The sequence below is a fragment of the Schistocerca nitens genome, chromosome 11 (genome assembly GCF_023898315.1).
Source record: "Schistocerca nitens isolate TAMUIC-IGC-003100 chromosome 11, iqSchNite1.1, whole genome shotgun sequence".
Taxonomy (NCBI): Eukaryota; Metazoa; Arthropoda; class Insecta; order Orthoptera; family Acrididae; genus Schistocerca; species Schistocerca nitens.
This window is the reverse complement of record NC_064624.1, coordinates 95,652,338-95,675,309: the sequence shown is the minus strand read 5'-3', so window position 1 is coordinate 95,675,309 and position 22,972 is coordinate 95,652,338.

Below are 22,972 nucleotides of genomic sequence, written 5' to 3'. Positions count from 1 at the left end.
CAATCACAGCTAAAATAAAAAATGCAAAGTTAGGCAACACACGCAACTACACATTGAGCAACACCCTCAGTCCTACCAACGAACAATTGGTACTAAGTGTACACAATTTTGACAGGAGAGTGCGTGACTGTGCTGCTAAGCAGACCCCATTTGTGGTTTGGCAACCAGTCCAAGTCCACAACAGAGTCATATGAACTTACCCTACATTATGTCTCTAACAGAATTACTTTCTCTGTGTCAACCAGCTCTGATTCCAGAAGGATCAGCAGTGCAGAACCCAACTTTCATTCTTCTCTTATGACATTGTGAGAGCCACAGATTGGGCCAAACAGCTGAACAGATTATTTCTAAACTTTCAAAAAGCATTTGAGTTGGTATGATGGCAATGCTTATGGAAAACAGTACAACTGTATGTGATATCAAACAATATTTATGACTTCATTATCCACAATAGGCAGCACGCAAATACGGGCTGTACCTATTAGTATGACACATTATCCTGGTAAAAAGCAAATATCGAATGTAGCCTGCATTACATAATTTTTGGGAAAGTTCAATTAGACAGTACTTTTAGTTCTATATCTCTCTCATCCCTTCTTCAAATCCCACATAACTAAGGGTGAACCCCCCCCCCCCCCCTGTACCTCCCAATTTCTCTCTCTCTCTCTCTCACACACACACACACACACACAAACAAACTCACTACTCAAACACTTAACTGCACCTATTGACAGTTGTGTTCGATTCTAGTAATCGAGCAATTTACAATTTACATTACATCATTTGTCAGTCCTTGAACGATGTGCAAATCATCTTCAAGACTCATTACATTTAACAATAATTTCCTAACAATATGAAATCCCTGTACACAATGGCAACATTTGCAAAGGGCTTCACAGAGCTAGCAAGCTAGCCTACCTGTACAATTATGCACAGTAGGTTGGTTGGTTGTTTTGGGGAAGGAGACCAGACAGCAAGGTCATCGATCTCATCGGATTAGGGAAGGACGGGGAAAGAAGCCGGCCGTGCCCTTTGAAAGCAACCATCCCGGCATTTGCCTGGACTGATTTAGGGAAATCATGGAAAACGTAATTCAGGATGGCCGGACGCGGGATTGAAATGTCGTCCTCCCGAATGCGAGTCCAGTGTCTAACCACTGCACCACCTCGCTCGGTTGTTGCACAGTAAAATTTTGACTCAATACAATGTGTATTTTCCAATTCACTCACTATCAACTGTAGTAGATAAGAAATTGCATCCACAGGCCTTCTCTGCTACAGCTAAAGGACATTCAATTAATAGGTATCTCATTAGTTCAGAGTGTAGATGAAAGTCAACAGAGGGGGGGGGGGGGGGGGAGAAATCAGTCAATAATCTGCCACTGATTAGAAAACAGATTGGAACACTGTGGTCTGATGAAAGAAAGAGACTTCATTCTGAAAGGATGAAACAAATTTGGGCACAAAGAATGGCCTACCATCAAACGTGACATTGATGGATTGTAGGGACTGTACCTTGCGTGGTCCTACTGGGCCCATACGTGAATAATAATTATCTGTCACTTATTATAACTTCATCAATGTCAACTGCATGTTGCTGTGGTCTTTATTCAAAAGACTTTTGTTTTACGCTGCACCCCAATGGTACTGAGTATGTTACACCATGAGTGGTCAAATGTCTGGTATTTTTACCACAACGCATTTATCAAGTGCTATAAAACAAGGAAACCCACCAATAAATTACAACACTCTACCTACTGACCTATACTGAAATATTAATGTTGGCCCACAGTGTAATGTACCTCAAAGCTCTTGTGCCATTAGGCGTCATCATCAATAGCAAAAGGCAACAGCAAACATGCACTGTCAAACATAAAACTCTTCCTCGAAATCTCATGTTAGTATGTTATACTCTCAAGGCACAGTTAAACTAAAGCTGCTGCTGTCACCTACCAAAAATAGCACTCGACTGCAAAGCATATGTCAGAGCCCTCAACAATGTTACTTTCTACTGTAAAATTTATGAAAATCAAAAGTTCTAAAAACAATTACTACACCTGTGTTTCATTGTGTGCATCCATATGGAAGACAACTGAAAACATTAAACCTAATGCCGCTAATTCGAATAAATCTGTTGCTGTTCCCTGAGGAGATATCGCTAAAGTGACACTAGTGTCGTCCAATTTAACACGCAAACTGTGCCTCGAGAGTGTAACGTGCCAATATGAGATGTTCTGAGAAGAGTTTTATGTATGACAATGCACATTTGCTGCTGGATTTTACTGCTGATGATGCCTAATGGCACAGAAGCTTTAAGGTATGTTACATTAAAGGGAGATATAAATATTTTTATATGGGTCAGTATGTGTAGTATTGTGATTTCTTAACTGGTTTCCATATTTTATAGCACTCAATAATGAGGTAACATAGTCCCAAACATGTTGCGGTAAAAGTATCACACATCTGACAACTGGTGGCATAACATCCTCAGTACCGATTCACATGCCTGCTGTACAATGGCTTTGCAACAGATAAGCAGCTTCCCACATCGGTGTATCCCGATCAGACCTCTTCTTCACGCACAACTACCACAATCTATATCTTTTCGGACCTGCTTCCCGTAGTTACACCTAGGTTTCCCTCTACAATTCTTACCCTCCACACTTACTTACCGAGTGGAACAACACGCCACTGAAAACAGGCTACTTCCGTTCTCAGAGAGCTGGCAATGATGTACCACATTTTCCTCTGACACAGTCCACGGCGTGGAGCACCAGAACCGCCCTTCTGGGGCTCAAATCCATTCACAGGACACAACACTAGCACACTCACTCTCCACATTAAAGGGGTAGACACAGCACTGTCCACGTCCTGGTGCAAGCCAGCCTACCTCAATGCAGGCTACCACTAGACACAGACCTCCCGCCACATTGCAGCCCTCAATACTGCAAGTCTTCCAAAACAGTGTGGCCCTCATGCAAACTGATGAGCCACCACACTTCCAGATGTGGCAGTCATTTAGCGACACCACTCGACCCACCGTCAATCTTGCCACGACAGAAACACACACACTGAGTGAGGTGGCGCAGTGGTTATGACACTGGACTGGCATTCGGGAGGACGACGGTTCAATCCCACGTCCGGCCGTCCCAGGTTAGGTTTTCTGTGATTTCTCTAAATCGTTCCAGGAAAATGCCAGGACAGTTCCTCTGAAAGGGCACGGCCGACTTCCTTCCCCGTCCTTCCCTATTCCGATGAGACCGATGACCTCGCTGTCTGGTGTCCTCCCCTAAAACAACAGAAACACATTACAGAAGGAAACTGTGTTTCCATTTCGACCCAGCAAGTATTAATAGCTCAAGTCAGTAAAAACTTTTTTACTGTCTAGATCACGTGCACTATAAAACATTAAAATGTGAAGACTAATTTCAGTTGACCACACAATCATCTTCAGATCACTCATGGTGAAATATGTATCAGCAGATAACATATTGAAAACCCTGCATCATCTAGAGTATTTACATAATTATAAGACGAGGTTTCTTTCCAAATGTGTCATTCAAAAGCTACAGGGTTGTCTTAAAATTGGCTGATTGAGCTACTTTTCTGAGGTCACCATTATCACATTGTTTAGTAATGTGCACAGTAGTAGTATTACATTTACAGTGGTCATCATGAAGATGAAGCTTTGTGCAATTTTATTTTAAATAATTCTGAAGGGCAGGGCTTGGCAAATGATACGTTCCAACAAGCTCGAGAGTTCCCGATACACCGAAGTGCTTGGTACAGTATCGACGTTACTCGAACGATCACATGACACTGACTAGTGCAAGAGATACACAATAAATAAAGAACTAGCCACAACAGTCTATTGCACTGATTGACATTTGACAGTTTTGTGAAACACAGGAGGAAATAGAATTAAAGTCTATCAACTTACAAGCTTTTGTTGTATTTTAACAGGTTTCCAATAAACATTCTCATACAATTATAAATATTCTATACAAACATTAATGCAATTTTTTAAGTAAAGGTAACATTCAAATATAGAAATTTTTGTCCTTCAAAGAACATTAGTTGATTCAGAAACCAGATCAAAATTTTATTTGGTTATGAGACACTGTAATGATTTACTACGTAGATTGCAAATGAGAAATTTGACCACTGTTCATGTATTACAATACCATGTAAAAACATTACCTGATTTTACTCAGCTGTATGCCACGTTTGTGAAATTCAGTTGAAACAAGAAGGAAAATTAATATAGAATGACGTGGCTAACAAATGAAGTAGATCATATTAAACAGACTGTAATTGTGAAAGCAAAAATAAATTACAGTCGCAAGACCCGTTGTGGAGATAGTACCGACAGACGTCAGTAGATCGCGGGATGAGCAAAACTTCGAGAGTGGAACGCAATCTTAAATGCAATCTTTTATTTACATATTAGTTGGTGTTGTTACATATGACCTGCATACTAGCAGATATTGCAGTCTGTTTTTGACAGTTACTCAAGCTTGGAAGGAGAAAAGTGACACCAGCTTGGCTGAGAGCTATGATGATTGCATGGAGGGAAGCACTGAGCCCGCAGCAAATTTCATCATGTTGTTATGCGTGGTAATCTATACCAACTACTTTTGCTTTCTACACTCAAGAGCCAAAGAAACTGGTACACCTGCCGAATATTACGTAGGGCCCCTGCGAGCACGCAGAAGTGCCGCAACACGACGTGGCATGGACTCTACTAATGCCTGAAGTAATGCTGGAGGGAACTGACAACGGGAATCCTGAAGGCCTGTCCACAAATCCCTAAGAGTGTGAGGAGATGGAACTCTTGAGAATAGCACGTTGCAAGGTATCCCAGATATGTTCAGTAATGATCGGGAGTTTGATGGCCAGCAAAAGTGTTTAAACTCAGAATAGTGTTCCTGGAGGCACTCTGTAGCAATTCTGGGTGTGTGGGGTGTCGCATTGTCCTGCTGTAATTGCCCCGTATTGTCCTACTGGAATTGCCCAAGTCTGTCGGAATGCACAATGAACATGAATGGATGCAGGTGATCAGACAGCATGCTTACATATGTGTCACCAGTCAGAGTCATATCTAGACTTATCAGGGGTCCCATATCACTCAAACTGCACATGCCCCACACCATTACAGAACCTCCACCAGCTTAAACAGTCAACTGATGGCATGCAGGGTCCATGGATTCATGAGGTTGTCTCCACAACTGTATATAATTTGAAACAAAACTCGTCCGACCAGGCAACATGTTTCCAGTGATCATAAGTCCAATGCTGGTGTTGACCGGACCCAGGCAAGGCATAAAGCTTTGTGTCCTGCTGTCATCAAGGGTACACGAGTGGGTTTTCGTTTCCGAAATACCGTATCGATGATGTTTCGTTGAATGGTTCACACACTGACACTTGTTGATAACCCAGTATTGAAATCTGCAGCAATTTGCGTAAGGGTTGCAGTTCTGTCACATTGAACAACTGTCTTCAGTTGTCGTCGCTCCCGTTCTTGCAGGACTGTTTTCCAGCCATTGTGATGTCTGAGATTTGCTGTTTTACCAGATCCCCGATAGTCACAGGACACAGTACACTCATGAAATGGTCATACAGGAAAATCTGCATTTCATTGCTAGCTCAGGGATGCTGTGTCCCATCACTCATGCACTGGCTGTAACACCACGTTCAAACTCGTTTAAATCTTGGGAACCTACCATTGTAGCAGCAGTAACTGATCTAAGAACTGCCCCAGACATTTGTTGTCTTGTAAAGGCAATGCCGACTGCAGTGCCGTATTCTGCCTGTTTACAAATCTCTGTGTTATAATAAACGTGCTTATACCAGTTTCTTCAGCACTTCAGTGTATGAACATCTACTGTGTTTAAACTGCAGTTTGCCCAAATGCATTTGTAGTCGGAATTGAACTGACTTTAAAATTGGACAAATACTCAACAATAGTATTCATTTCTGCACAAGACAATAAAAGCCTAGATCTAGGCAAGTGATGTACTTCTGTGTTTCTTGCTGCAATGTTGTCAACACTCTCTGTGACATACGACAAGAATGAAAGGGGGTATATCAGGGGGTTCTACACAGAGTGGGGGGAGGTGACATGTTTGGAAGTGAGATTATAACATACTCATTTCAGGATAGAGGTGAAATCTGGTATGTATACAGGAAAAAATAGCTGTGTTCTCAAATTCCAACACAACAACCACCTCAGAAATAGCCACATATTCTGAAGAAACAGCCATATGTTTGTGACAATGAAGGTAAAAATTTCACGGCTGTGCCATTAGGTTGATGATGGTGATGACCCAAGATAGTGGTAGCACACACTACAGGGATTGTAAGCATAAAAGGCAGAAAAGAAAACAGTCCAAAAATTCATGTGAACAATTTCTTGTTGTTTATTTTATTTCTCCAAGTGTTATCAAAATTTAGACAATCAATAAATGGCAAAACTTTAGAATAGTTATAAGGTTACCTTTTTGGCAGATACTTTATGTCAATAAAACAGTTTGTAATTCTAGTTAATCAGAATCTGTTAAAAATTAATTTCTCTCAAGGAGCCTTTCATTAAAAAAATGAATAAATAAAAAAATTTAAAAAATTGGGCCATTTTATATTCAGGGGCGTCTTACACTCAAGTAAATATAGTATGAAGCTGGCAGCGTGCCAGTATGAGTAACACCTTTGCAGCTAATCAAACACTACACTTCGAGATAATAATGTTTTATTAGTCAGCACAGTAATAAGACAAGCAACTGATAGCACACGTAATATCATAGTCCCGCTTGCTATTTTAAGTAACACACATCCATTATCTGCACACACACACTGATGCTCGCGCCATGGCAGGTAGCGAGGTACTGACTGCTGGAGCACACCATCTTTCCACCGTCGGTCGTTCGCGACATCGCTGACAGACAGGTGAAGAGTGGTGTAAGCGCTGAGGTAGCTACACGTTTTTATTTGTCATTAATCACTTCCTTAACCTCCTGATGGATCTGTTATTGTGAAAAATGGCAAGTTCCACAACAGTTTGGAGTTGACAAACTGTAGATGAATGAGTTCAAAGGTCAGAGGAGGGCAATGGTGTATAGCCTTGAGTAGGACTGTCCCTAGTAGAGCACTGTGCTGCTCAAAACCACCTTCAGGTTGATGAAAGCTTACATTTTTTTCAAAACTGCTCTAAAATGCTATTCTTGTGGGTGTGTCATCACTGGATTATATGCATCATAAAAATCTTAAAATATGCATGAAAAATGCTTAAAAATGCACAAAGTGCAGAAATCTACAAGATTAAATAATAAAAAAACATAGGAGTTACTGCGTGCATTACATCTCAAAGTCGAACCTGTGCATATCAATTACGAGGAAGAGTGCCAGCCATGCCAAACATCGGTACATTTAGAATGTTGATATCACTTTCTGAATAATTTCTGGTAGAGGTTAGGAAGGGGGGGGGGGACTTTCTGGGATTATTTTCTAAAAATTTGCAAAATGGGGACTCATACTGCATTTCAAGAATTGTTCCTTCTTCACTATTGTTGTCGGTAACAAACAGACGCGATGTGAGTTGAGTCACGGCAAAACAATCGATACGTACAGGACCAAGTTCGAGATATACTGCACGCAGGGGTGGCACACTCAAAAACCCAGTAATATTTTATTTAAAAAACAACACACAATCATGAATTTTTTTTAACATCATTAACTTTTAATTAATACTATTGGACCAAAGCATCATTTACAATTTATTTTACATTTTTCTACTATTGTAAATACATATAAACAAGTACTGTTCCAAAAGCTTGGTGGTAAGATTGTGTCTTCGATCACTCAAAACATTTTTATAAGTAGAAAAGGACCGTTCTACATCAACTGAGGTGACTGGGCAGTATTTGAATTTGGGTGCTATGTTGGCACTTACCGTTTCTGGTAAAAGTTCACTCGTCCCATTAACAAAACTATCAATATGGTACAAGGGTTCAAAGCCTGGGTTATTGTATGAAATGTTTTCAAACTTTTCTATAAGTTTTCTCAGGAATACCTCCGGCAATGAGCAGTTCACTAGAATAATTTCATTCATTAACTGAATAGATTCATTCAATGCCAAACCTTGAGTTTCAAGCTTTTTAATACTTGCAGGCATATGGGAAAAGTAGTGCTAATCACAGCAATGTCTTTTTTAATACCGGAATCATTAAAAGCTTCCTTAGATTGGCAAACTGCCAAAGCCTCTGCACTATTAAAGTCATTTACTACCCCTCTAATGGCCTTGAAATTTTCATTGTAAAATGACACAGCTTCAACCTACGTACCCCAATGAGTTACGACTGGAATAATTTAATGATTATAAAGAATCCGCCTCAATTGCAAATAGAAACCGGATGTTGACCTAGGTTTCGGCGCGGATAACCGTGCCTTCTTCGGAAGACACTAAAACTACTAACTGTATTAATGCTGGGCGATGCCTATTTAGGCAGTTTGTAGTTTTAGTGTGTTCCAAAGACGGTGTGGTTATCTGCACCGAAACCTAGGCGAACATCCGGTTTCTATTTGCAATCGAGGCGGACTCTTTACAATCATTGCACATTTGGTAGTTTTTCTTTGTAGGTGTTGATGCAAGCAGGAGCCTTTAGAAACACTTTCTCTGTGGCTGAAATCAGTTTACTTACATTCAGCAAGGCGATGTGCTCAGTGAACAAAGCACATCACACGAATCAAATTACGATAAAATACTCTGAGGGCTTTTCCTGCTTTGATCATATAGGGAGCAGCATCTCAAATAAACACAAACACACTTGCATTTGCAGAAGATTCTGGATATATTTTTCTAATACCCTCAATCACAAATCTAGTGATCGTAGAATGATTTACTTTTTCAAGTTCTTTGCAGAACACTAAATAGGAAGAAGAAGGCTCTTCTTTTAAAACACCAACAATTAAATTTGCAAAGTACAGGCCACAACTGTCTGTAGTTTCGTCAACTGAAATCCAGATCATGTTGCCCTCGAGTTCATTGTGTATTTCTTCCAGAACATTTACGCACATTGTCGGTATGTAATTTTTACACAATGTCGATTCATGTGGTATATTTTGATTTAAGCAATATTTCTGCAGGAAGCCTTAGAGGATAGAGTTTATAAGTTTGTGAGGAGGAATATTGCTCGCAATGAATGCTCTGCACAGATCCATGTTAAACAGACTTTTTTGGTTACCTCTGGACAAGTCTCTGCTACTGCAACTTGCTGTTATCAGAAATTTTTGTCATCACCTTTTCTTCTGCATTCCTGTGATAGGAAGATTTCTCTCGGCATGGTGATCTACTTGAAACTTTTTTTTTTTTGCACAAAACATTTTTTTCACAGACTTGACAACATAAAATAATTCAGTCATATGTAAATGTTCCGGGACGGTCAGCTATCCACGAAACGACCATTCTTTTTTCGGGTGGTATGGCACACGACACGTTATACACTGCACATCATTAACACGTTCAACTGTGTACAAGTAAGCAGAAAGCTAAACTGAAACAACGGATGTGCGACTAAAAGCTCGCGTAATTTAATTTATTTGTTGCGAACGCATACGGCGGGACAGTGGGGGGGATTAACCGGGGGGCACAGGCGCAGGAGCACTGACCCTTCCTGTTCCTATTCTGTAATGATTTCGCCATGCAGTGGGCTTTCGGTTAGCTATTACACGCAGTTTTAGGTGCGGTGAATGTGTGAGACATAAAAACTAGATAGAGCTAGAGACTACCCATCTCAATTTTTAAAATATTGTAAACAGAGTGAAATATGTATCGTCACCAGTTTTTATTAAAATATGCAATAACTGGTGAAAAGGAGCGAAATATGCAAATGCATATGCAGCATGCAAATGCATATAATACGGTCCCTAGTCTACACCAAACATCCCTCGGTTGGGATCGCGCCACAGCTTCAGCGTACGGTCTATAGAGACTCGTGCATAATGCTCGAGGATGACATCGTTTTGAAATTTTGTCAACATTTAACTCGTAACAAGTATTAAGTTTGATGTCTGTACTTCCTACAAAAAGTACATAAAAATTCTCGAAGTTGACTACAATCTAGACCTCCGTAGTGCTGTTAATTGTCATTAGGGCCAGGGTTACATTTTTTCTTCATTTAGACAACATTTTCGCATTAAAATACATTTGCTACTTGAGTACCAGCAAGAACAATGATTTGCACAGTGGAACTGCCAACAGGGTTGGAGCCTGCAATGCCAACAGGGTTGGAGCCTGCAAAACCAGCACAGGTCCCATTCGTGTATTGCTGGTGGGAGCTGTCAACTGACAACTAATTTATATACAATAATATAATGTTGTGAAAAAGTTTGCATATTACAAATACGTACCAACGAGAGGCTAAAATGACAATATAACACTCTTCTCTCCCTGCACGAGAATCGCAAATTGTGTGGGCATACGGGATGTGACTACACGATATATAGAAGTCTGGATCAGTCCCGGGGGAACATTCAGATCGCCGAAGCAGCTAAGGTGAACGCTCGTAACGAGTGGAAAATTTGAGTTCGAGTCTTGGTCCGGCACAAACTTTCGTGTGTAACAAAATGCTGACATCAATGCAGATATGAAATAAGTAGATTTATTTCATAATGTTAATCCACAGCTTTTAGGCATGCGTGTCTGAAGAGCATTATATTGTGACGATGCAGACACTGCATAAACACAGACATTTTATGATATTGCAGTACCTGTGTTGTTAAAAGTATGATGCAATGTTCCTTTGGACATACATGCATGCCCAAAAGAACAAGCACTGTGCTGACCACAGCCCACATGCAATACACAAAACATATTTGCAGTTGCAAATACGGACAACCATCAGCTGTATAATGGAATGAAAACAACTGCCATACTGGAACTCGAACCTAGGTTTCCTGCTTTACACGAGCGGTCACCTTAACTGTTTTGGCTATCTGTGCACAACTCTTGGCCAGGCCCAAACTTCTATATGTACCCCACGTACTGGAATTTCTCTCTCTCTCTCTCTCTCTCTCTCTCTCTCTCTCTCTCTCTCTCTCTCTCACTCTTTTGGCAAAATTCGCATCTATTTTTGTTGAGATTCATATTTCTTTTAATGATTAGATGCACATACCTCACAGGTTGTCACGTGAGTGAAAATAAACAAAGCCTTATTTCTTTGAAACTGACTGCTACAGAAAGGTGCTGATTGGGAACTTTGTGACAGTAATGTTTGCTTTTGCAAAAACTTCCAAAACCTTTTTCTTCCAAACTAGCCTTTGTTTTCTTCATTTGGCTATATTTAAGAATTTAAAAATGATTGTTCTGTTGAAAAGCCACAGCTTTTTCCTGACAGTGAGCTGAATGCGTCTCTAATTTAAGGTGTTTCTGGACATTATCTCTCTTTTCTGCACAATTCGATGATAACAAAATCTACAAACTATTAATTTCTATCTTTTGTGGGCATTCGTAGGTGTGCGACCCATGCTTTACAATGCTACAGACAGAACAGACAAGGCAGTTAGCATAGAAGCAGAACTGAACATATCATAATGCTATGTTAACATTAGGAGAAGAATTTTGGCACATAGTGCGGACACTACAGGCTATAGTGACAGATGACCACAACCATAAACAAACTAGAATTTTGACTGCCAGAGGGAAGAAGAGTGGTGTGCAGAAACAAACCCCACCTCCCTTTCACATGGCAACAGCCAACAGTATTGTCAAAGGGATCACCCATCTCTTCTAACGTTGTAAGGTTCGTAATCGAAATCCGTAACAGATCAGGATTAGTAGCTTCACTTATTTCAAAATCAGAAAACGATAAGCAACACGTGACACAAAATATTTGGGGGAAAGCTACAGCTCAACTGCTCGCTGATGTTAGCGGACTATTGTTAACGACTCAGTGCAGGCCTGATATCTAGCAGTATTCGATACAACCACTGCTCAAAACATACTCCACCTAATTTGAAACTTTATAAATGTCCACATTAAACCATATTTTGGGCTTTTTTAACAAACAAATGTACACATTTCTTTGTTATAAAATACTAGGTCCCACAGCTGAGTACTACATTGTATTACACAGCACGTATCTTAAATAGACCATTCAACTGCCCACAACTGGCCTGGCATCAGATCATTTAGTGCACTGATATGTCGTTGCATTTGTACACTTTCATTTTGCAGAAAGGTTCTTATACACATTACCTTTACAAATTGGCCTTCACCAGAAGATGCACAATACCATTAACCAAAAACTGGTTACATTTTCAATATTTTTATGCAGGAATCAAGCTATTTCAAATTATCTCTGATAAAATAGTTCAGCTGAATACAATTTACTACAAAATAGCATCTAAAACGTAATTTTGCATTTTGAAGCAGAAACGTAAATTTTTCCAATCCCTATAAATTAAGTGCAAGAGTGCAGGTTGTGACGCACAGATGACGACATATGGAAGTGTTTCTTGTCATGACTCCTGTACGGATAGCCAAAGTGGTTATGGCGACCTAACACATAAACTGGGAGATCCGGGTTTGAGTCCCAGAGATCCGGGTTTGAGTACCAGTCCAGCAAGAATTTTCTGCCATCTGATTTCTCCTGAAACTGCAGCTATTGCTGGTTGTGTCCTTTTCCAGTAACTGAGCAACGACAGTCTTTTCATCTGTTTACACATCTACAGTACTTCACTTGCCTGTCCCTGAACTACATGCACATCATCATCAAGTCCTCCAGCATTTAACAATAATTTTCTAGTTATGTGAAATCACTACACACAACTGTATCATTTGCAAAGAGTCCCTTAGAAATATCTACCTAATCTGTCTGTGTATACACAGTACAATTGTGGCTTATTATAATGCGTATTCTCCAGTTTGACTTTCAACTATAGTATATAAGAAATTTTATGTATATGCGTTTTCTACTACTGGTAAATGAAATACAATTAACAGTTATCTCATTACTTCAGTGTGTAACTGACAGTCAGTATTTCATGAATACTTACACCTTCCTCTTCTTTGAGGAATATCTGGACCGGTGAGAGTGTGGCTGCTTCATCCACTTGGTCATTTATCTGCAGGTGGAAAACAAATTAGTCAATGATCTTCATAAAAAAACAACACAAGGAACTTTTATACGAATTTTAAATGAAAAATAACCAAATACAGCCCACTGAACTTGGAAACTGAAGACAGAAATGGAAATACGTGCAAACAATTTCCAATATTTCCAAAACCATCTCAACTACGAAGAACACACAAAAGTGGTCTCGAAGAGCTCGACAACCAGCCCTAACTCTGAACCGTCCATCACTGAGGAATTACAGTCATTTCAAATCTCAAAAACCACAAGGTCTCAGAGAGACCAAATCAAGCTGAACTTTGAGGAAAAAATGTCACAGTCGCTCACCACAACTTTTTTGAAGAAATATGAATACATGAAAAACCCCTGATGAATGGAAGACGGCCCTCGTCCACCCACTCCATAAGAAAGTGTCCCAAGCAGATCACAACTATGGAGGAATCTCCCCCTAGACATAACATACAAGATACTCTCCACAGTCTTACTAAACAGAGCAAAATCCCAGTTAGACAATTAACTTGAAGTATATGAAATTGGCTTCAGGAAAGGAAGAGCCTGCCCAAAACAAACCCTAAACCTCAAAAACTTCATGACATACCAAAAATGAAGAGCAAAATGATATGTTATGACTGTCATTGAGTTTTTAAAATCATGCAACTCAATACACCAGGAATCCCTTATATATACTAAAAGAATTAACCCTAATAACAAAAAATATAAAACCAATCACAGAAACCCTTATCACCACATATTCCAAAGCCAAATTCATGGGAGAACACTAACCCTTTTGAAATAAAAACTGGTATAAGCTAAGGAGATGGAATCTCCCACTGCTAGTTAAGTGCTCCCAAGAAAAACTTGTTGGAGAGACTGGAACACAGAGATAGTGGAATCTGCCTAGGAGCACAAAACAAAAGGCATCAAAGCCAACTATCTATCCTTTGCAGATGATATAACCCTACTAGCTGAGACCTGGGAAATAGCCAAAGAACAGACCCTTGAACAGAAAAAACAGGTCTCAAAACCCTTAAAAAGACCAATGTAACAACAAACATAAAAAACCCACCACAACATTTTAAAGTGGGACAACAAAAAGTAGAGATAATCAAAGAACTCAAATACCTTGGAGAATCCATCGGCTGGAATGAGCTCGAGAAAAGGGCAATGGAAATAAGAAGTGAAGTTGATCTGGTCTTCTATTTCGCAAAAAACACATACAACAAAAGGTCCCTCTCACAGAATGCAAAAATAAGCATTGTAACAGTGTAGTAGTCAAACCAGAAGCCCTGTATGCAGCTGAAACACTATCACCAACCATGGCCTAGTTGAAAGACTGGAGATAGAAGAAACAAAGATATTAGAAACATTTCTTGACCACAGATTTCACAACAATTAATCCGCACCAAAAAATGAAACCCTTACCAAACTACCGAAAAACTCTCAGACACAATTAGGACAAAAAGAATTCATTTTTACGGATACATCTTCATTCTGAACCAAAATAGATCAACTGAATAAATTATGACTACTTCTGCAGGAAAAAAATGGATTACTGAAATGGAAAAGGACTTCAGATAACTCCAAATCACAAGAGCTATGTTCAAAAATAAAACGGAGAAAAAGAGAGAGGAGGAAAAGAACACAATGGGAGGGAGGGAGGGAGGGAGGGAAGGAGAGGGTGGGGGGGGGGGGTTCCAAAATCAAATCCAAACAAACATCCACATCTCTGAAGACGATAGGAAAGCAAGGTCAAATGAATGAAACAATACTGAGCTGCTAATAGAAAGGCACAAAACATTAAAAAGTGATTAATTTTACATATCACAAAGTCGGGTAAAACAAAAATAAAAAGAAGACTCTGCTGTTATTATAATGTGTGGTTTATAAATTTCCTTAATATTGTGGTTTTGATGATGTAGCCTTCAGTCCAAAGGTTGATTTCATGCAAATCTCCATGCTAGTCCATGCTGAGCAAGCCTCTTCATCTATGCACGATACTGCAACCTACATCCATTAGAACCTGCTAGCAGTAGCCAAACCTTGGTCATTATCTCCAATTATTAACCCCCTCCCCTCCCCCCAGTTACTTTCCCATTACCAAACTGGTGATTGCTCAGTATGAGTATTATTAACCATACCTTTCTTTTAGTGAAACTGAGCCACAAAACTCTTTTTAAGCGAATCTGATTAGTTATTCTATCTATCCACCTGATCTACAGCATCATTCCACAGCACCACATTTCAAACGTTTCTATTCGCTTCTTGTCTGAATTGTTTATCAACCATGTTTTATTTCAGTACCAGTCTACACACCAGACAAAGACCCTCAGAAAGGACTTCCAAACACTTATACTTTTAGTTTGATGTTAACAAATTTCTCTTTTCTCAAAACACTTTTCTTGCTACTAACAGTCTGCATTTTATATTCTCCTTCACTGACCATCATCAGCTTTTTGTTTCCCAGATAGAAAAACACATTTCATTTCCTAATCTAATTCCCTCAACATCACGATTCATCTACCTTCCACTGACCTTGTTTTACCTTCGATGGTGTTCATCTTACAGCCTCTGTTGAAGACATTACACATCCCACACCACACTGCTCTTCCAACTAATTTGTCAACTCTGAATAAATTACAGTGTCTTAGGCAAACCTCAGTTTTTATTTCTTCTTCCTGAACTTTAATTTCATTTAAGAATTTCTCCTTGGTTACCTTTACTGCATGCTCTACGTACATATTGAAACACATCGAGGATAGGCTACAACCCTGCCTCACTCCATTACCAACCACTATCTCCCCCTCACGTCGTTCAACTCTTTGTGACTGCCGTCTGATTTCTGTAATAGTTGCAGATACCTGTTTGGTCACTATAATTTATCCCTGTTATCAACAGAATTTCTAAGAGTATATTCCAGTCAGCATTGTCAAAAGCATTCTCCGAATCTGCAAATGCTATAAATCCAGGTTTCCCTTTCTTTAACGAATCTTCTAATATAAATCACAGGGTCATTTTTCCTCACATACCGCTACATTTCTCCACAACCTGCACTTACCTTCCCTGGGATCAGTTTCTACCAATTTTTCCATTCTTCTGTAAATTATTTGTGACAATATCATGAATTATTAACCAGAACAAATTTTCACTCTGTAGCGAGTGTATGCCATTAGGAAACTTCCTGAGTAAGGCTGTGGCTAAACTATGTCTCTGCAACACCCTTTCTTCCAGAAGTGTTAGTCCCACAGGTTTTGAATGAGAAGTTTGGAAGGTAGGAGATATACTGGCAGAGGTAAAGCTCTGAGAATGGCGAAGATCTCTGGTTTGAGCCCTGGTGCAGCGCACAGTTTTGATCTGCCAGGAAGTTTCATGAGTTATTAAACTGATAGTTTGTCTGTCTCATATATCTTGCACAGCACATGCAATAATTATATAGTGGTTGGCGCTCTCAAACATATCAGTAATACTGGGCCAATGTTGTCTCAGGGTATATACGCTGACAAGGAAGGGGGCGGGGGGATTTTTTCCCAAATTTCCCAGTTAAAAATAAACTTTCCCTGTGTTAAGTGACAGTATACTTTCCCTTGGCGCTGCCGAACTGACAAATCCTTTGAATTGTAAAGGTATTATATACAAGCGTAGAACTTCCCGGTACTTCAGCAAAAAATAACTTGTTTTGGAAAAATATTTGATGCGCAGCATCATGTACAGTGCATATTTTCAAATTACAAAAGTATAAATACGAATTCCAGCAATTAAAGCACGGTATCTTTCGAAGCACCGATAACGAGATTGCGATGAGCCATTGCCACCAATCATAGCTCAAGTTACAGTACTCCCCAGCCAAAGACAGCAGATATTCAGAGCACAGGACTTGTGTTGTAGTCGGCCAATAGCAACACCACTGTTAAGTAGAGCGAATATGCAAATAGGAAAAGTTAATGGTTTAAATTAACATACATTCAGTATAGCTACATGAAAAGATAAGCTATCACCTACAATTTACACTGCATCGAAAGCTTTTTGCCTTTTTCTTTTTTTTAAGGATACGATGGATCCTTTGACAAGCACTCCAACTTTTCCATAGAAAAGCCAGTTACATGGAAAATTGCTCAAGATTTCACCTCGAACTGCTTTTGAAGGATAATTTTACTTTTTGCCACCATTATTGCATAATTTGTAATCTATGACAGAAATAAAACAGATATGAAAAACTAAGCTTGTCCTTTTTTAGTGTGTTACCTTTCAAGATATATCAAACACAAATACGCTGATTGGTTGGTTGGTTGGTTGATTAGGGGGAAGGGACCAAACAGCGAGATCATCAGTCCCATCGGATAGGTGAAGGGTGGGGAAGTCGGCCATGCCCTTTTATAAGGAACCATCCCAGCATCCGCCTGAAGCGATTTAGGGAAATCATGGGAAACCTAGCCAATGGCCTTGCTGCTGTCGTTAACACCGGTTCCTGTCAGGTCACCGAAGTTAAGCCCTTTCGGGCTTGGCTAGTACTCGGATGGGTGACCATCTGGTCTGCCAAGCCCTGTGGGCAAGCGAGGTGCACTCAGCCCTTGTGAGGCAAACTGAGGAGCTACTTGATTGACAAGTAGTGGCTTCCGTCTCGTAAACTGATATACGGCCGGGAGAGCGGTGTGCTGACCACGTGCCCCTCCATATCCGCATACAGTGACGCCTGTGGGCTGAGGATGGCACGGTGGCCGTTCGGTACCGTTGAGCCTTCCGAGGCCTGTTCGGAGAGTTTTTTTTTATGGAAAACCTAAATCAGAATGGCCAGACGCAGGCCTGAACTGTCGTCCTGCCGAATGGGAGACCAGTGTGCTAACCACTGTAAGGTGTTACTCGGTCTAATATGCTGTAAATATTTAAATAATGGCATAAATGGCTGGTCTTCTAGATTCAAAATTTTTCTACACGTCTGTCCCTCAAAGTGTTAAGTTTTGAGTGACAGTCAAACGTTCTGTCATTTAAGAAATTAATCACAAATTCTCACATGTGACGTAAGTAATCTTGCATAATAGGAAATTTACTTCATAAATAATGCTTCTCAAACCACCATCCTCAATATTTTCCCATGGCCTGTTATAAAAGTAAACTTTTGTGACATCATACTCATTGAAAGCAGTTTGTTGTTACAAAATATAACACAGTCTTCATCCTAAAGCCTTCAACACATTTTGCTGTTGGCAGACACTTGTGTGTGCACTTTGTTTTGTAGTAAATGGCGCACTTTCTTTGCAACTAAAATTTCATTTTGGTGTTATTCTCTCATTTATGTTTTCTTTCTGCAATATTATCCTGCTGTAGTGGTCCAAAGTAAAATTTTTGTTACGAATATCAGTTCTTACTCGTCAAAATTACAAAAATTTAACTGGAAACTAAAACAATGAAAAATTATCAGAAATCTTAAAGATTCCTGTGTTCTCCCCAGATTTCCCAGTTAGCCTGGGGTATATACACCCTGTGTCTATCCAGCAGCCTTGTTTCAACTTCAGTCTTTCACTGTAGCAGACATGATATGAAACTGCATCCATACAGCTTCTCTGCGATAGCTATAAGGAACAGAAGTAATATTTATTCCTTGAGAAAAACTTTCAATACCCAATATTGCATAAATTAGTCTTTATTGTGGACAACCGGTTTTGACAGTTCTAACTGTCATCCTCTTGTCTTCAAAAAAAGTTTGTTATGAAACATGTTCCACTGTGAGCTTGTACCTTATGCCACACTGTCATTGCACTGCTTAAAATGCAGGACATTATACATAATTTAGTCAAAAATAAAACCATTTACAGTTAAAAAGCATCTCGTGCACACGAGCGCGTTTGCATAAGTAGTGCTCGCGGAGGCTTGTTAATTCTTGAAGCACATGATATACAGCAAAATGCACATCTGTTTATGTTTGCAGAAATGTTCCACACATTGTGGATCCACACCTCAGCCAAAGTATATGGTGCAACTACAGTTTAATGTATACTGTACATTTTAAGACTTAACGAGCCTCTGCAAGTGCTATGTATGTGAACATGCTCGTGTGCACAAGCTGCTTTTTTAACTGTAAACGGTTTTGTTTTTGAAAAACCTATGTATAATGTGCTGGGTTTTATCCATAAGCTACAAATTCACAATGGCACATGTTTCATCACAGAAATTTCTTAAGACCAGAAAACGACAGCTCCAACTGTTGAAACCGACTGTCAACAATACAGACTAACTTCTGTGATCTTTGCTAATGAAAGCTTTTTCCCCCTCACAAAACACAGACTGCGTCATCCAAGTTCTCAACATGACAGAATTCAGTCAATATTCACATAACTGCAGTGGGTACTCGACAGTCAATGTTTCAGAATACTTACAAACTGCACTTCTTTGACAAATGTCGGGACTGATGGAAGTGGTACAACTTCATCTCATTGGCCAGGTATCTGAAAGCAGAAAAAAAAGGTCACTCAATTATATGTCCTCTTTTCTTTATTTCCTCTTTTTTTTCCTTTAAATTAGTTTTATTCGTACAGCCATCTTACAAATGGTTTTGTTGTTCTTTTTTTTCCCTTTCTTTAAAAAAAATAAATAAAAAAGAAATAAACACTACACAATATTATAAGGGCATTTAGATATGAAGTTACAAATTCTCTTACACAGTGTTCAATGGGTACAGTGGATAAGAATGACTGTTGTTATTGTCAAAAGTATGATCATATGGTGTATAAAGTGAAACTTGAGACTGGATTGAGGACTTTTTGGTAGGGAGAACATAGCGTATGATCTCGGATGGAGAGTCATCGTCAGATGTAAAGTAACTTCGGGTATGCCCCAGGGAAGTTTGTAGGGACCCTTGCTATATGTGTTGTACATTAATGACCTTTTAGACAATATTAATATAACAATGGAAATAATCAATTATTGATAATACAATGTAATGCCACTGGCTCTGAAAGCTTGCAAAAGTCAAATCCTTTTGTGTGTGTGTTCCCCTGCCGCCGCTTGGTGAGTAGGCAATATTAATAGTAACATCAGACTTTTTGCAGATGCTGCAGTTACCTATCTTGGAGTACTGTCTGAAAGAAGCTGCATAAATATTCAGTGAGATCTTGACAAGATTTCAAAGAGGTGCAAAGATTGGAAACTTGCTTTAAAGGTTCAGAAGTGTAAAATTTTGCACTTCACAAAATGAAAAAATTTAGAATCCTATGACTATAACATCAGTGAGTCACTGTTGGGAATCAGCCAGCTCATACAAATGCCTAGGTGAACACTTTGTACGGATATGAAATGGAATAATCACAAAGGTTCAGTCACGGCTAAAGCAGATGACAGGATCCTGGGGAAGTTAATCAGTCTACAAAGGAGATTGCTTGCAAATCACTCGTGCAACTGGTTCTAGAATATTGATCAAGTGTGTGGGGTCCGTACCAGAAAGGACTAACGAGGGATAATGAACGTGTACAGAGAAGGGCAGCACAAATGGTCACAGATTTGTTTAATCCACGGGAGTGTGTCACAGAGATACACAAGGAGCTGAAATGGCAGACTCTTGAGGATATACATAAACTATCCCAAGAAAATCTAATAAGAATGCTTCAGGAACCAGCTTTAAATGATAACTCTAGGGATATACTACAACCCGCTATGTATTGCTCACACAGGGATCATGAGGGTAAGATTACAATAATTACTGCATGCACAGAGGCATTCAAACAGCAATTCTTCCCATGCTACTTATGTGAATGGAACAGGAAGAAACCCTAATAACTGATACAATGGGACATGCCCTCTGTCATGCACCTCACAATGGTATGCAGAGTGTAGATGTTGATGTAGGTGTCGATGACAAGTACGACACCCAGTAGTCTGATTGGCAGCATTTAATTGTTGAAATATTCTTCTTATATTGCTTAGGTTTCTTCCATCTCATTTAACACTAAAAACCTGAACTTACAGGACTGAATATTTTAGTTGCTCTGATAAAGGCACTGGCATATCTAAGGCAAGGCTTATCATTCTCATAACAAGCCAGCTGATTACTCACCACTGCACAGTTATTTATTTATGCAAGTCCTCTATTAAACAAATTTTGAAAAGTACAAGTACTGTCTACCAATTATAAAGCAACATATTTTACACGCTCAATGCACTGTAACATAAAACTTGACTATAAACAATATTTTTAGCTTCCTCTCTGGGAGAAGAATACATAAATTTTTGAGCAAATTTAATTTTACAGAAGCAACACGTTGCTGTCAGGGTCATAAATCTCGACACTGGTCTGATGGACATCTCCATGCTACTTTATCCTGTGCAAGCCTCTTCATCTCATACTAACTACTGCAGCCTACATCTTTCTGAACCTGCTTACTGTATTCCTCTCTTGGTCTCCCTCTACGATTTTTACCCACCACACTTTAGTGATCCCTTGATGTCTCAGAATGAGTCCCCTCAACTGATCCCTTCTTTCAGTCAAATTGTGCCTTTCAGTCAAGTTGTGCCACAAACTCCTTTTCTCCCCAACTCTGTCCAGTACCTACTCATTAGTTACATCATTTACGCATCTAATCTTAAGCATTCATGTGTAGCACCACATTTCAAAAGCTTGTATTCTTGTCTAAACTGTTTACAGTTCATTTTTCACTGCTCTACATGGCTACACTCGAGACAAATATTTCCAGAAAAGATTTCCTAACACTTAAATCTGTATTCGATGTTAACAAATTTCTCTTTTTCAGAAAATGCAACAATGGAAAATGCAGGATGGAATGTAACAGTATTGTGAAAAGCAAAGTTGCTACTCACCATATATTAGATATGCTTTATTTACTTGTGACAGTCTTTTTTTTTGTGCCTATTTGTGACTCAGCATTTCCACTTTGTGGTGAGTAGCAACTTTCCTTTTCATAATCTTCTTCAGAAAAGCTTTTCTTGCCATTGCCAGCCAACATTTTACATCCCCTCTACTATGACAGTCTTCAGTCATTTTTCTGCCCAAATAGCAAAACTTATCTACTACTTTCAGTGTACTGTTTCCTAATCTAATTTTCTCACCATCACCTGATTTAATTTGACTACATTTAATTTCCTCACAATTGCCTGATTTAATTTGATAAGATTCCACTATCCTTGTTTTGCTTTTGTTGCTGTTCATTGTATATTCCACTCATTTCGTTAAACTCCTCTTCCAAGTACTTTCCTGTTTCTGACATAATTGCAATCTCATTGACAAAGTTCAAGGTCTTTACTTCTCCTTGGACTTTGATTCCTACTCCCAATTTTTCTATGGTTTTCTTTACTGCTTGTTCAATGTACGGACTAAATAACATCAAGGGTAGGCTACAACATTATCTCACTCCCTTCCCAACTACTCCTTTCCTTTGATGCCCCTAGACTTTTATAATTGCTCTCTGGTTTTCTGTATAAGTTGTAAATAGCCCTTTGCTCCCTGTATTTTATCACCACTACCTTCAGAATTTCAAAGGGAGTATTCCAGTCAACACTGTCTAAGTCTACAAATGCTATAAATGTATCTTCTAAGATAAGTTATAGGGTCAGTATTGCCTCGTGTGCGCCTACATTTCTCCGAAATCCAAACTGATCCTCCCCGACGTTGGCTTCTACCAGTTTCCCCATTCTACTGCAAATAATTCCTGTTAGTATTTTACAACTATTACTTATTAAATGATATTTTGATAATTTTCGCTCCTGTCAGTAGCTACATTCTTTGGAACTGCAATTATTACATTCTACTTGGAGTCTGAGGTTATTTCGCCTGTTGCACACATATTGCACTCCAGATAGAGTTTTGTCAGGTGTGGCTCCCCCAAGACTACCAGTAGTTGGATCTCA